Source organism: Ips typographus, unplaced genomic scaffold, assembly GCF_016097725.1.
Source record: "Ips typographus isolate SLU unplaced genomic scaffold, UJ_Ityp_2.0 IpsContig112, whole genome shotgun sequence".
Taxonomy (NCBI): domain Eukaryota; kingdom Metazoa; phylum Arthropoda; class Insecta; order Coleoptera; family Curculionidae; genus Ips; species Ips typographus.
Window position 1 is genome coordinate 114384 of NW_028098536.1, and position 13502 is coordinate 127885.

At 36.8% G+C, this 13502-nt stretch overlaps 1 long non-coding RNA gene across 1 annotated transcript; it reads right to left on the bottom strand.

The window, feature by feature from the left end:
- Positions 1–10731: 10731 nt before the first annotated feature.
- LOC145739386 (uncharacterized) lies at positions 10732–11208 on the bottom strand. Its single transcript, XR_014181015.1, has 2 exons — positions 11076–11208; positions 10732–11015 (listed from the first exon to the last, which is right to left on the bottom strand). It is a non-coding gene; the product is annotated as an uncharacterized LOC145739386 (long non-coding RNA).
- Between the last annotated feature and the right edge of the window lie 2294 nt (positions 11209–13502).

Consider the following 13502-nt stretch of genomic DNA (forward strand, 5'->3'; position numbering starts at 1 on the left):
CTTTTATAAACTCCGATTTTTGCAACTTTTGAGTATAGTTTGACAGTTAAATAGCTTTTGACGTTAGTGACAGTTCTCACGTGGTTTTGATAGTTTTGTCGGTATTTATACAGAACATGTTTTAAAGTGTCTCTAGTCAACTGTTACATAAGTCAAAACTGTCGAAATATCATAAGAAAACCTTCTTTTTACGACACAAACAATTACAAGAGCTGCAAGAAATCAAAAAACAGCAAACATTTTTAAAAAAGTAACAAAAATCTATAGAAAAAAATGTGTTATTTAGTGACGTTTTATAGGAAAAATAGTTTGGCCACTAGAGGACGCTAAATAACAGTTTCTCTATAAAACTAAAATCACTAATTTCTTAAATTTAAATTCACTGGGCACAGTTTGGCATCACTGTTAAGGTTATTAACAAAGAACCATTTTTCAAGAAAACATCAAACTTGACGACAATGTCTCCAGACTGTCCTGACGTCATGTTTTCTAATTTAGAAGATAGTAGCAATAATTGGACCACCCTGTATAGTAACACTACTGTTTGCACGGTTATCACAAAAATAAAACAAAACAATGAGCCTTATCTTTGATAAGTTTGGCAACAATAAAGTTTACAATGTTAAAATAATTCAATTATCAAGGAAAGTCTTTTCGATGTACAGTGTTGCCAAAATAAAAAATTATTAAAATTGTGCTAGGTTAATGAAATTATTGAACATTAAAAATTTGGACTTTTGTGCAGCTTGCTCCGTCCCTACGGGGTGTAAGGGATTCTCACTACCCTCGAACGGACATACGTCATTATGTGCCTTAGAAACGTTCCAAAGGGCGTTTCGGGCCGGTGGACAGTTTTTGAAAAATCTCGGTCTAAATGACGGCATGTTCCGGCTTGCTAAGACTACTAAATTCAAAATTGCCACCCTCTGAAGGGGTGGAAGGCGTAACGACTATATGGGCTTCCAGGACACCCATGAAGGCTAGATAAAGCCAAAAGGGCAGTCTGACACTCAGCTTGGTTTTTGAAAAAATTGACAAAAACTAATTTTTAAAAATAAAAAATTTCGAATTTTGTGCGGTTTGCTCCGTCCCTACGAGGTGTAAGAGATTGTCCCTATAAACGTACCAAAGGGCGTTTTGTCACTATTGAATATTATTAATAGGGGTAGTGTTCCTGAAAGCGCTTATACGGAGACGTGGCAACGTTGCAAAACTCGGTAGATAGAGTAAGTGTTATGCAGAGATGTAAAAGCGGTGATTTTCGAGTCGGAAAATTTCCATTTTTAAAAATTTACCAGAAAATTACGCTATGCTTAAATGAAAATTTTTCTTGATAGGGAGAATTGTCAAACAATTTGTGCATTTTAATGAAATAACTTACGACATCTAAATTTAATGATTAAAAGTACATTAAACTTTAAGTTAGAAATTTGGATTGATATTGGATGTTTGGTACAACTGGAAAAAAGTTACTTATGGAAAAAACAAAAGAAAATCCCTGGGTAATACTCGCAACGAACCATTAAGGGGAACAAGCAGCGGCAGCTCCCATCGGTGGCATTTCTATTTCTTTCCGGACTGGCTCCTGATACGACAACCGAGCAGGTTTGTGAGTACCTAACTCAGAATGGCCTTGAAGGAGCAACTTGCGAGAAGATGCACACCAGAAAGGAAAAATATCGTACCTCATTTAAACTGATTGTGCCCAGAAGAGACAGGGACAACTATCTTAACACACACTTATGGCCAAGAGGAGTAGTAGTAATCCATTTTCTGAATCTGCAGCGCCGGGAGAGAGCGATGGGGATGCCACCCCAGTCCCAGTTACTGCCACAACGGGACTAAAGTCTCCAATAAAGAGACTGACTTTTATGCACCTAATGTCAGGTCGCTGCGTAACAAGGTGTCTCGGCTGGAAGCTTTCATTGTTCATAGGGGCATAGACATACTGTGTGTAACAGTACAGGGTGCTGCATTTTCGATGGTTTTACGGGGCACAGAGAAAACGGTAATAGATAGAAGAAGTAGCTTACGTGTTCCGATCTCTTTTTCCGAGCTGAGATGACTGGCGAAGAGTGGGCTGCGCAAACTTCTTTTGTTTCAAAGATACGGGGTAGATACTTTAATAGGGGGAGATACTTTAATAAGATAAGATAAGATAAGATGTATTAAAAATATTAAATTTTCTGATGTGTTAGTTTATATGATTTCCGATTTTGTTTGGTATTTTAGGTATTGGCCGTTTTTTAGCTTAGCAAAGGTTTTTTTTTTAAATAACAGGATTAATCTCTACAAACTTATATGTTGTAATACACCGTTGAAAAGGTAAAAATCAACAGAATTAAATGACGTAAAAATATAAAGGATGTTCCATTTACAAAAATGTAACTTGTTTGAGATTCCGGTACTTGGTAACTATCAAACAAGTGGGGGGTGATACTGCAATATTTGTTAGAAATGATTTTAATTTTAGTTTTAAAGTAATGAACCTTGAACAACATAATGTGGAAAAGTGTTTTGAGTGTTCATGTATATTTATTAAGGTCTTAAATCTATATGTCCTGGTAGTCTATAGGTCACCGTCGGGTTCCTTTGACACCTTTCTGGATGCTGTGGACTCCATGATTGAAGCATTTGACCTTGACCCTGGTAAGTTCGTGGCTGTGCTCGGTGATTTTAATGACTGTTCGAAAAGTGTGTAAGTGCCGCGGAAGAAATTGCATGGTGTTGTGCGGTTAAGAAGAAAAGACGACCGTTCGGTGTCGACTGTCATTAAATTTGTTACGCCTCACGCTTTTTCGGTATTCTTTTAAGGTTGATGGACTTCGACTTTCAACTTGAAACGTATCGCACGTCTGTTTCGTGGGTGCCATTTTTTGTCGCTAAGAAACCACGTTTCTTGAAACGGTGTTCAGAGAAATTTGAAGTTGACGACCGAATTCCGCAGCCGGTCGGGTGGAAATGTGGGGCCTCTAAGTGGAAACGTCGATTCCTGAAGGTCTACGGGGAATTGTCTTGTGCGGTGCACTTCCAAGAGGCGGAAAGGGTGAAAACCTAGGTCAAGACCACGTGGATGTGACAGTGACGGTTATAGTTTCCACGAGGAATGACTATATCTTTCACTCGGATCGTGCCCTTAAGGCGATTTTTAGTCTTATTTATGCAAGCGGGAGAGATGAGAGTTTCTCAGACGTACGCAAGTGCCTCTTCCGCGGATCTTTAGTAATCGTGTATCGCGTAATCGCGTTATTTAATCTGGCTGAACGTCCCACTGACGAGTGGCCATCGTAACCACAACACACACATACACTCTTTTAAGGTTAAGTTTTGTTGCAATTGTTAATGGCCTGCTTTTATATAAAACTGTCTTGCTTTGTTGCAAATGTATTTCTTTTGTTTTAAATGTGCCTATGTTGGCAAAGTAAAATACAGTCCATTACATTTTTCTTAGTATTTTTTCTTGAAGGCAAGAAACTGATCTATCGAAGCAAAATTGTAGGAGTTCTGAACGGCAGTGCTACTACATATTTTTTGATCCTTCTAACCGGATGTTGGTATTTGGATGATTTGATGTTGCCTGTTGGTACTGTGGAACGTGGAAAAGCTGCAGCTTGGTAGCTGAAGCTAAAGATATTCCTGCTGGAGTGAAATCCAGGTGCTGTTCTGTTATTGGAGTCCACATTTAAAGCAGAAGTGCAGGTCAGAACATTCTGTTTCATATTTGACTTGTTGAATGGTCTTTTTTTGAAAAGTTAATGTACACAACAACTCTGTGAAAAATGGCACAGGTTGAATCTGTGGAAATAGCCCTCAGGACAGCCTATAAAAGCAGAACATCTGCAAAAGGGATTATTACTATAGTGAAAACTTTTTTATTAGCCAATAAAGACTCATTTTGAATAAGTATGAGTATATAAATCGGAAAATTACTCTCAATGCTGCTTATGAAAAACTGTGTACACTATCGATGATCTGGAAACTGATCCAGCAAAAAAAGTGACATCATTGATACTGAAAATAAGTATTTTACTGTAATGTCTAATTTAAATGTTATATTAGAAAGTCTAGGGTCATGTGATAGTAGTATTAGTAATATTAATAATCAAATACGCTTACAATCACCTAGCCAATCTAGTAAAGCAAAAGGTTCCACACATACACAAGTTACAAAAATGCCTGAAATTAGCATTGATAAATTTTCTGGTGAACAACAAAATTGGGACAGTTTTTTCGAAATATTTAATGCAGTTGTTTTATGCAATAAAGATTTAGCTGTCCAAAAATTAATATATTTAAAGTCATATTTGGTAGGTGAACCATTAAAACTTGTAGAGCCTTTTTGTTAGCTTATCTTTAATAGGGACTAATTTACTTGTTGCTATTAATATTTTAAAGAAAAGGTATGAAAACATATTAGCAACAATATTCAATCATATACAAGGTTTAATGGATGTTAGTTCATTGTCTACGTGAACTTCAAGTTCTTTACGAGACTTTGTAGTTAAGGTTAAATAACATATAGAGTGTCTTAAAAATTTAAATGTTTCTATTCAGGATTGGGTCTTTATTTTAGTGTTTATTTTATCTCACAAGTTAGACGTTAATACAAGGAGAAGTTATGAGTGGGAACGTGGACCTACAAATATGTCAATCTTGATTGACTTTTTGAATTTTGTGAAAAACGGTGCCAGGCATCTGAAAACTTCTCAGGTTCAGAGTCTGTGCAGAAAGTTCCAGGAAATAAGTATTATTCTCATTTGGCCCAAGAGCACGTAAGTTCTCGGGTAAGTTGTGTATATTGTAAAACGTCAAATCATGCAATTGCAAAATATTTTAAATTTAAATCCTTAACTGTTGCTCATAGGCGGAGATTTGTTTATGATAACAGATTATGTTTTAAATGTTTTTCACCTCATAATGCTTCTCAGTGTAAACTTAATAATTGTTTAATTTGTAAACAGCCTCATCATTTATTGCACTATGAAAAATGCTCTTCTGGAGAGGCTGCAGGTGATAAATCAAATTACCAGAATTCTGAGAGGAAAAATAAAAATTTAGTTTTTTTATCTGAAAATTTAACTGGTAACTCAGTAAAACATCAGTTTAATCAAGCTGGAGAAAATAGACAAAATAATGGTGGTATTTATTCCACTTGTGCAGAAACGAAAACAAGTTTGTTGGCTAAAATTGAAAATTATGTTTTACTGGCAACTGCTGTTGTGAATCTTGTAAATAAACATGGAAACATTACTACTGCCAGAGCAATCTTAGATAGTGGCTCTCAATTATCTCTGATTACTAATAAATTGATTAAAAAATTAGGACTCTGAACTCATCACTTAAATGTAGCTGTTCATGGTATTGGTGGAAATTTGTCTTGTAAACAAGCTGCAGATATTAAGTTTACTTCACGTGTTGATTCTGGTCGCGAGTTTTCTGCTAGTTGTCCAGTGGTAGAGTATATAACTGGAAAATTGCCGCAATTTCCCATTAATTTGAATAAACTTGATATACCTGGTGACATTATTTTAGCAGATCCTACATTTAATTATTCTCAAGATGTAGATTTACTGTTTGGAAGTGATGTTTATTACAATCTGATTACACCTCATTTAATTTCTTAATGTCCGACAGGGCTATTATTTCATCAATAATGACACCTATTAAGGTCAATTATCTAAGAAATAATGCCCTAGGGTGTTATTTTTCATAATGGCCTCAATTGAGCTAATCCTACCATCAGAAACTGGACATACTCCAATTACTTTAGCCATTACCCACTTAAGTGGTGGTAAGTTATCATCCTTTACCAAAACCACTTGATTGACCTTGGGATGCAGAGAACCATTTAGGTCTTTGTTGTAGTCGGGTTAAGTATTCTTTCGACCACCTCTTCCAAAACTGTTGCTTAATATTGCTTTAATTTTTTTAGTTTTTCTGATAATTTGACAAACGGTTATCAGATATATTAGTAATGTCTTTTTCTGGAAAGGCTGACATTTCACCAATTAAGAAATGACCCGGCGTTAATGGTGAAAGGTCAATTGGATCATCAGAAAAAGTAGTCAGTGGTCGGTTATTTAATATGCTTTCAATTGTAGTTAAAACACTGTAAAACTCTTCAAAATTCAAAACTAAGTTACCAACGGCTCGTACTATGTGATGTTTCGCGCTTTGAATCGCAGCCTCCCACAGACCACCCCAGTGTGGAGACCTTGGTGGAATAAACCTCCACTGTGTTTGATTCTGGCTCAGAAAACCGGAAACAGTTATCCAAATTATGTTTTTCATTTAAAAAATCATACAGCTCTTTCAGATAATTACTGGATCCAGAGAAATATTTGTCGAATTGCCCGAATATATAAACGAAGGATTATCCCGTCTTGCTATGAACCCTTTCAATGATAAGAGAAATTAATCAGTAGACAAACCAGACACTAATTAAATATGAACACATTTGGAAGCCATACAAACAAATATTGCGATATACATTTTAACTTTAGAGGCACGCTTTAAAAGCCAGGCCTGTATGAAAAAGGGACCTCCAAAGTCGACACCCACCTTTAAAAAAGGTCGCACAAGACTAACTTGATCAAAGGGCAAATTTCCCATAATTTGGTGCGAACCTTTGGCTCGAAAACGGAAGCAAGTCGCACACTTGGAAATAATACTTTGACTGTCCTAAGACCATCCATGGCCAAAGAGTTAATCGAAAATTGCTTAACACCGTTTGAGGTTCAGCGTGATAGAGACGGATATGTTCTTTTCGAAGAAAAATGTCGACCATATGACATTTTGAAGGAAGAAGAATTGGAAATTTCTGGGCGAAAGGAATCTCGGCATTGAAATGTCTACCGCCAACCCTAAGAATATCATTTTTATCAATAAATGGGTTCAACGTCCGTAGCTGTTTACTTGCGAGGGTTTGATTGTTTTTCTAACAAACAATCTCTGAATAAAAAAATCTTAGATGGATTATTTTTACTATAAAAGGAGCTGAATTTTGCAACTCGTCAACACACAACACACAAACAAAACGTAGGAAATAAGCAATAACTTTTTGAAGCTTTGTATAATCAGACTATTTATCAAACATTTCAATAAACAAATCTGTTGAATTTTCTGTTATGATCGAAGGCATAACTACCTTTTCTAGTTCAGGAGGGTTCTCCACATTGGGTTTAAAATTAAGAGAATCGGGATCAAATGTACCATCTCCCAGGTATTTCGGACCATGTCACCAGATTTATGAAGACATAAGCTTTTTTGCAGTAACCCCTCTAGAAACACAGTCATCCGAATTATCTTTAGTTTTAACATACCTCCAAATAACCTCTGAACTCAATTATTGAATGGTTGCTGCACGATTTGCTACGAAAACATTCCACTTACTAGGATGATCCATAATCCAAAACAAAGCAATTTGAGAGTCTGTCCATAAATTAACACTCTTAATTTTAATAGAGGACTTACTATAGATGTCCATGACTTTGTTCATCATTTAGGCCAATAAAAGACAACCACGTAATTCTAATCTAGGAAGACTGACAGTTCTCAGTGGAGCAACTCGCGACTTAGAACATACTAAGTTACATTCTGAGGTGTTATCACTATAAATGACATGCAGGTAAACGCAACAACTGTATTCTTTAGTACTGGCGTCAGAATAGCCATGAGTTTCAACTCTTACAGGATTCAGATTTGAAAACCAACACCTAGGAATTTTTAACAATTTTAGCTCAAGAATATTCTCCGAAAACAATCTCCATTCTTCCGACAAATCAGCTCTCAATGGATAAAAATCTTTGCGATCACAACAAGCGGACCTACAAACCCATTGGGGTCAAAAATTTGTGCTATGATGGAGAACACGGTTCTTTTGGTTAATGGTTGACAATTGAGCTGTTTGGGTAAAGACACAGAAAAGCAGTCAATTTTAGGATCCCAGATTATACCCAAAACCTTACTGGATTGATCCTCAGACAAAATGGCATAACTTATAGAGTCACTCAGAGCACTTTGACCCTTCAGAAGTTTATCCGAATTCGACAACCATTTCTGGAGATTGAAACGACCTATTTGCAACAACGCGGTTAGCTCATCACGCAACATGAACAGTTATAAAAATTGCCTTTTGTCACAAGAAAATGATTTGCCAAGTTTTTGATGTTCCAACAAAATTTTAAAGGGCATATTCACTTGAAATCTACCACTTGATAACAAAACAGTTGTGTCTTGAAAGATTTGTTCAGCTAGTTCATCTTCATTGTTTACAACTATTTCTTTTGAAATATCCTCTATATCCCAAAACTTCTTAAGAATTTCATCAACCTTGCTAGTACTTATAAAGAGTGATGAATGGTCTTTATTGACGCCATTAACATCCTTACTGTCAACAGATGATATTGAAATCAGGCACATATGTGTGCCTCCAAGCACCCAACCCAACTGAGTGTTTTGTAAAACAGGTCGCTCTGGGCCTAATAGTAATTAAGATACCAAGGGCATTATTGCGATTAAAAGCGCGAAACATCATATAGTTCGAGCCGTTGGTAACTTAGTTTTAAATTTTGAAGAGTTTTACACTGTTTTACCTACAATTGAAAGCATATTAAATTTCCGACCACAGAATCTGATAACAGATATATTAGCTGAACAGTTTGTCAAAGAATCAGAAAACTGAAAAAATTAAGCAACAGTTTTGGAAGAGGTGGTCGATAGAATACTTAACCCGACTACAACAAAGACCTAAATGGTTGTCTGCATCCCAAGATTTAAAGGTCAATCAAGTGGTTTGTTTTGGTAAAGGATGATAACTTACCACCACTTAAGTGGGTAATGGCTAAAGTAATTGAAGTATGTCCAGGTTCTGATGGTAGGATTAGAGTCGCTAAAATAAGAACAAAGAATGGAATTTTTGTAAGGTATATCACCAAATTATGTCCTCTTCCTTATGACAACTGATCTGAATTATCGTAAAAACTAATTTATTTATTAAAAAATGAATTATTAAGAATCGCGCTTGTCTGTGATGTCAGGGTATGTAGACCGATTACTCAGCGTGGTCTTTTTGCGTTCCACAATTTGCTCAGTAGGAGGCCTGGCTGTTTGTGAACGACGAGTCTCTTTGAGCCGATGCCAGGTTCAGCCAGTTTGTGAGTGTCCTTGAGCATGCTTATCAGCAGTGTTTTCCAGAGAAAAGGTATTACGTTCGAAGTGATCACAACAGAAACATAAATTGGTCTAATAATGAGTTGAGAGAAATGAGGGAGCATCTTAAATTGTTGAGCGCTATAGCTCGTCAGTTTGGCGACCCATTCTTCAAGTCGGAGTGCAAAAGTTGTTTACGCAAATGCTATTCGATTGGCAAAAATATCGTCAAATGATAATCTCATTCGTTCTTCTAGCAATCCAGGTAAATGTATGTGGCGGATAATCAATGAACATAGACCAACCATATTGTGTAGTGACCAAGCGGGTGAAGATCTAACAGCTGAGGACTTTTACTTGTCTAGAGTGCCCCACGACGATTTGGGGTATCCCCAGTACGAATATCGACCCTCTGTCTTACATATGCAGCGGTGCGGAGTCTGCTGTATTTTCCTTTTCTGAGGTTTCTTGCAATGAAGTTCGAGAGGTCATCAACAACCTCAATAATAAAAACTGTCGGGACGTTCGGGCTGAATGTCAGGATTATCAAATCTGTAAAAAATCTAATTCTGATGCCCTTGACAAAACTTGTAAATATGTGTATAAGAAACTGGGTTTTCCCTGAGGTTCTGAAAAGTTCACTAGTAGTTTGCGAAGTGTTTAAGAAGGGATTCACTGAAATAATGTTGTGGTAATTACCGACCCATTTCTATACTTCCTGTAGTGTCGAAGGTTTTAGAAAAATGTATGGCTATACAGATAGTTCAGCACTGTGAAGAAAATGGTCTATTTAGTGAATCCCAGTTTAGCTTTAGGGGTGACAAAGATACTGTTTCATGACCATCAGTACAGCACAGTCCTCTTCTGTGACGTTCGAGCAGTTTTCTGGAATCATAAATATGTGGGATTTAGTTTTATTCTAGCCTTAGTTTTATTCCAGTCTAACCTTAATTACTCGCCTATGGCCACTTTGTTTCTGATGTTAGAGATTAAAGACGTATCGCTTAGGATACGGACGGACGGACAATCAACAAAAACAAGAAAGAAGGTTTTGTATTAGATAGAGTCCCTAATTTGCTCCAAGTGTCGGTGTTTAAAACGGTGCAGGCATCGAATAAAATTTTGGAAAAGGAAAATCGCTGTGACGCTTGCTCAATGTTTGCGTTGCACACAACCAAATGTTCACAAGTTTGTGTGGAACTATGTGAAGTAAACAGCTGTCATTGTACTCAAGAGTTATTTTTCCCAATACCACTTTTTCCGTTTGAGGAGCTGCTAGTCACACTACACGAAAAAGAGGAGGAGGAAAAGAATTTTCTCAATTTTCTCTCTCTTTCTCTTCTCTTTCGATTTATATTTCTGTAGGCATTGTAATCATGCAGCTCTGTTACATGTTACATGAAATAAGTGTGGTTTGTGGGGGTTGTAATAAACGAGCTAATTATATACCATTTATATGGTGTTTATTTTTTCATTATAAGATAGAGTCATGTTTATGAAAGTTAATTATTTATTTACAACCTTTGTTATATTGTCACGTTTAGGGGTGCGTAGTGAGGGATGGTAGAGAAACAACTCTGGTTACAGGTAAGCCTTATTTATTATAAACGATGTAAAACAAACACTTAAGAGGGGTTATTCTTACCCCCAGAAAAGAAGGGCCAACACGGCCGTAAACGTCGTAGAGCGCATGAGAGTTCGGGGAGGGTGAGTTGGGTTTTAGTCCTTCAGCTACACCGTAAAGGGGCACGCAAAGGTGTTCTTGTGCGATGTGACCAAAAGACCAAGTGAACAACTGACAGGGTTAAGGGTTCTAACGGTCACTTCAAGTTGCGAGAGAACCCTTCTCTTATCAGCCTGGGATCCTAAGAGGGTAGCGAGCCGACCCACCACTTGAAGTTAAGGAATGTTGCTCGCCGACCAACCCGGAGACCAGTGATTTTAGATGGCCAGCCTTGCTGAATAAATACTCGTCGATTGACCCAGATTCCTACCAGACTTGCTGACATACACGATTATTCGGTGTATAGTACGATAGGTATGTAAATGTTGGAATCTGCGACAATATGAGTAAGTAGTATTTTAAGTTGTTCATTCAAAAACAAATTTGGGCAGAGAATGTAAAAAATACTTAAAATTACTTGATCAGATTTTTTAAAAGCATTTAAAAATTTATCATATTCAAAATAGCGCTGATTTTTATTGACACAACAATAATTATCGCTAAAAAATATATGGTTTTCTCGCTATAGGTGTTTTGTCTCAATCAAATCGCTTTCAAATGGCGTAAGTAGATCTCATAAATTAAGTGAAAGCTCAAAGGTCAAAGTCGATCTCCACAAAGTATTTGTTAAGTTGTTATGGCCTGACATGTTTCGAGTGTATTTAGATACCCATCTTCAGAGGCTATAAAATATACAGTATGTTAATTACTTAGTAAACTAAGAACATGGAAGCCTACCTTAACTAGAGTCACAGTCTTGGCTGTTTTGTTTATTCTACACAGGGAAAAAATACATTGATCAAAAAACCCAGTTCAGATTTCAAAGATGGCAGGTTGCTTGGTTTTTTATTCTGGAAGGGGGAAAAAAACTTAATCAAAACTCAAGGTAGTTGAATGATGTTAAAACGGCATGTCTATCTGTAATGAATGGCATGAGTAGAAGTAAAGAACGCACTGAAAACTTGTAAATAGGGGGTGTCAAATCGGTAATGAAAGGGTGAAATTGTATCCTTACCAAAATTGGAGACCAAGTAGACCACGTAAGGGACGTCACATAACAAGAACCGCGGTGGACGTTTACAGAAAACACAAAGTTAAAACGTTAAACATTAACATTTAAAAAAATAATTTCATGATGGCGGCGTGGTCAGACAGGGCAGGTCAGGGCGTCATGTTTTAGGTGCAGCAGGACGTGAAGTGCGGATAATGGTTCCGTATAGGCTATCAAGGGCAGATTACAGGAACCGGAGGTCCAGGGGGCAGCACTATATTGCCAAATTAGAAAAATTAAAACCTTAAAATTTCCCAGAAAAACCGAAAAACAGGGAATGACAGACAGTTGACGAGTGACATGTGACAATACAGGTGTAGTTGGTCCACTTTATTAAACTACTACGATATAAACAAATCAACTAAAAATAAATTAGAAAGGTTACATAAATTATGACATGGTTAGTTAAATAAATAAAAACTTATGAACCAGAGGCGCAATAGTATAAATGCCAACAGATTTCATCGAAATAAAGGTAATTTTTTTTATAGTTCTAATGTTAGATAATATGTCATACAATGGAAATTAACTACGAACAGGTCAAAAGGGTCAAGTCAAAAGTCCTGCACAGTAAAATGGGAGGAGTGTCTGTGGAATCTAGAAATTGAGGGATCGGAAGAACGGGGTAGAGCTGTGTCTAAGTTGGTCATTGAGGCAAACTACATTGTCGTTAGAAGAGGCTCTATTGATTTCAAGAGCCTCCAAAAGGTCCAATAAGTTGCCTTTATCGCAGAAATGGAAGGCTTTGAAGCCTTCCTCAACATTGAAGTCGTGGTTGTTAGGCGCAGGTGGCAAGAAAAGAGTGATTTCATGTAACTGATGTTCAATTTCTGGTTGTTGATAAAATTTTTAAAACTCTCTCTTTTGAGATTTTTGTTGTTCAAACCTACAGGGAAGTCAGTGTTGGTAGCTACAGTTCTGATCCAGGAGAGTTCTTTATTAAAGTTAGGCTAACCATCCTTTCTTCCCAAGCATCCGTTCGCCCTTTCCATCGCCGCACCCTCAACTTGTCCAATTACACTATTTCTAATTCTATATTCTATATAATATTTTTGATGGCACTTTGGATGAACTTAACAAATTTTTTGACCATCTTAATACCTTACATGACTGTATTACGTTCACCATGGAAATGGAGTATTCGCAATCATTACCGTTTCTTGACATGTTGATTTCTAGATTTAACAACAAGATCGATTTCTCAATATACCACAAACCTACTAGCACGGATAGTATTATTCTCTTCTTCTCAAATCACCCCTTTTCCCAAAAAACTGCATCCCTGAATTGCTTTTTCTACAGACTATTTAACATACCCCTGTCAGGGCCTAACTTTAATAAAGAACTCTCCTGGATCAGAACTGTAGCTACCAACAATGGCTTCCCTGTAGGTTTGGTCAACAAAATGTACTATAACCACTTTAAAAAGTTTGTCAACAGGAATCTCATAGTGAAAGAACATAACACTGAGACAAGATACCTTCTCCATACCTTACTTAGGGCCTTGCTCGCTTGGTTTTAAATCCCTATTTAAACTCTATGGTATTACAATCTGTTTTAAAGTTTTACACTCTGCCT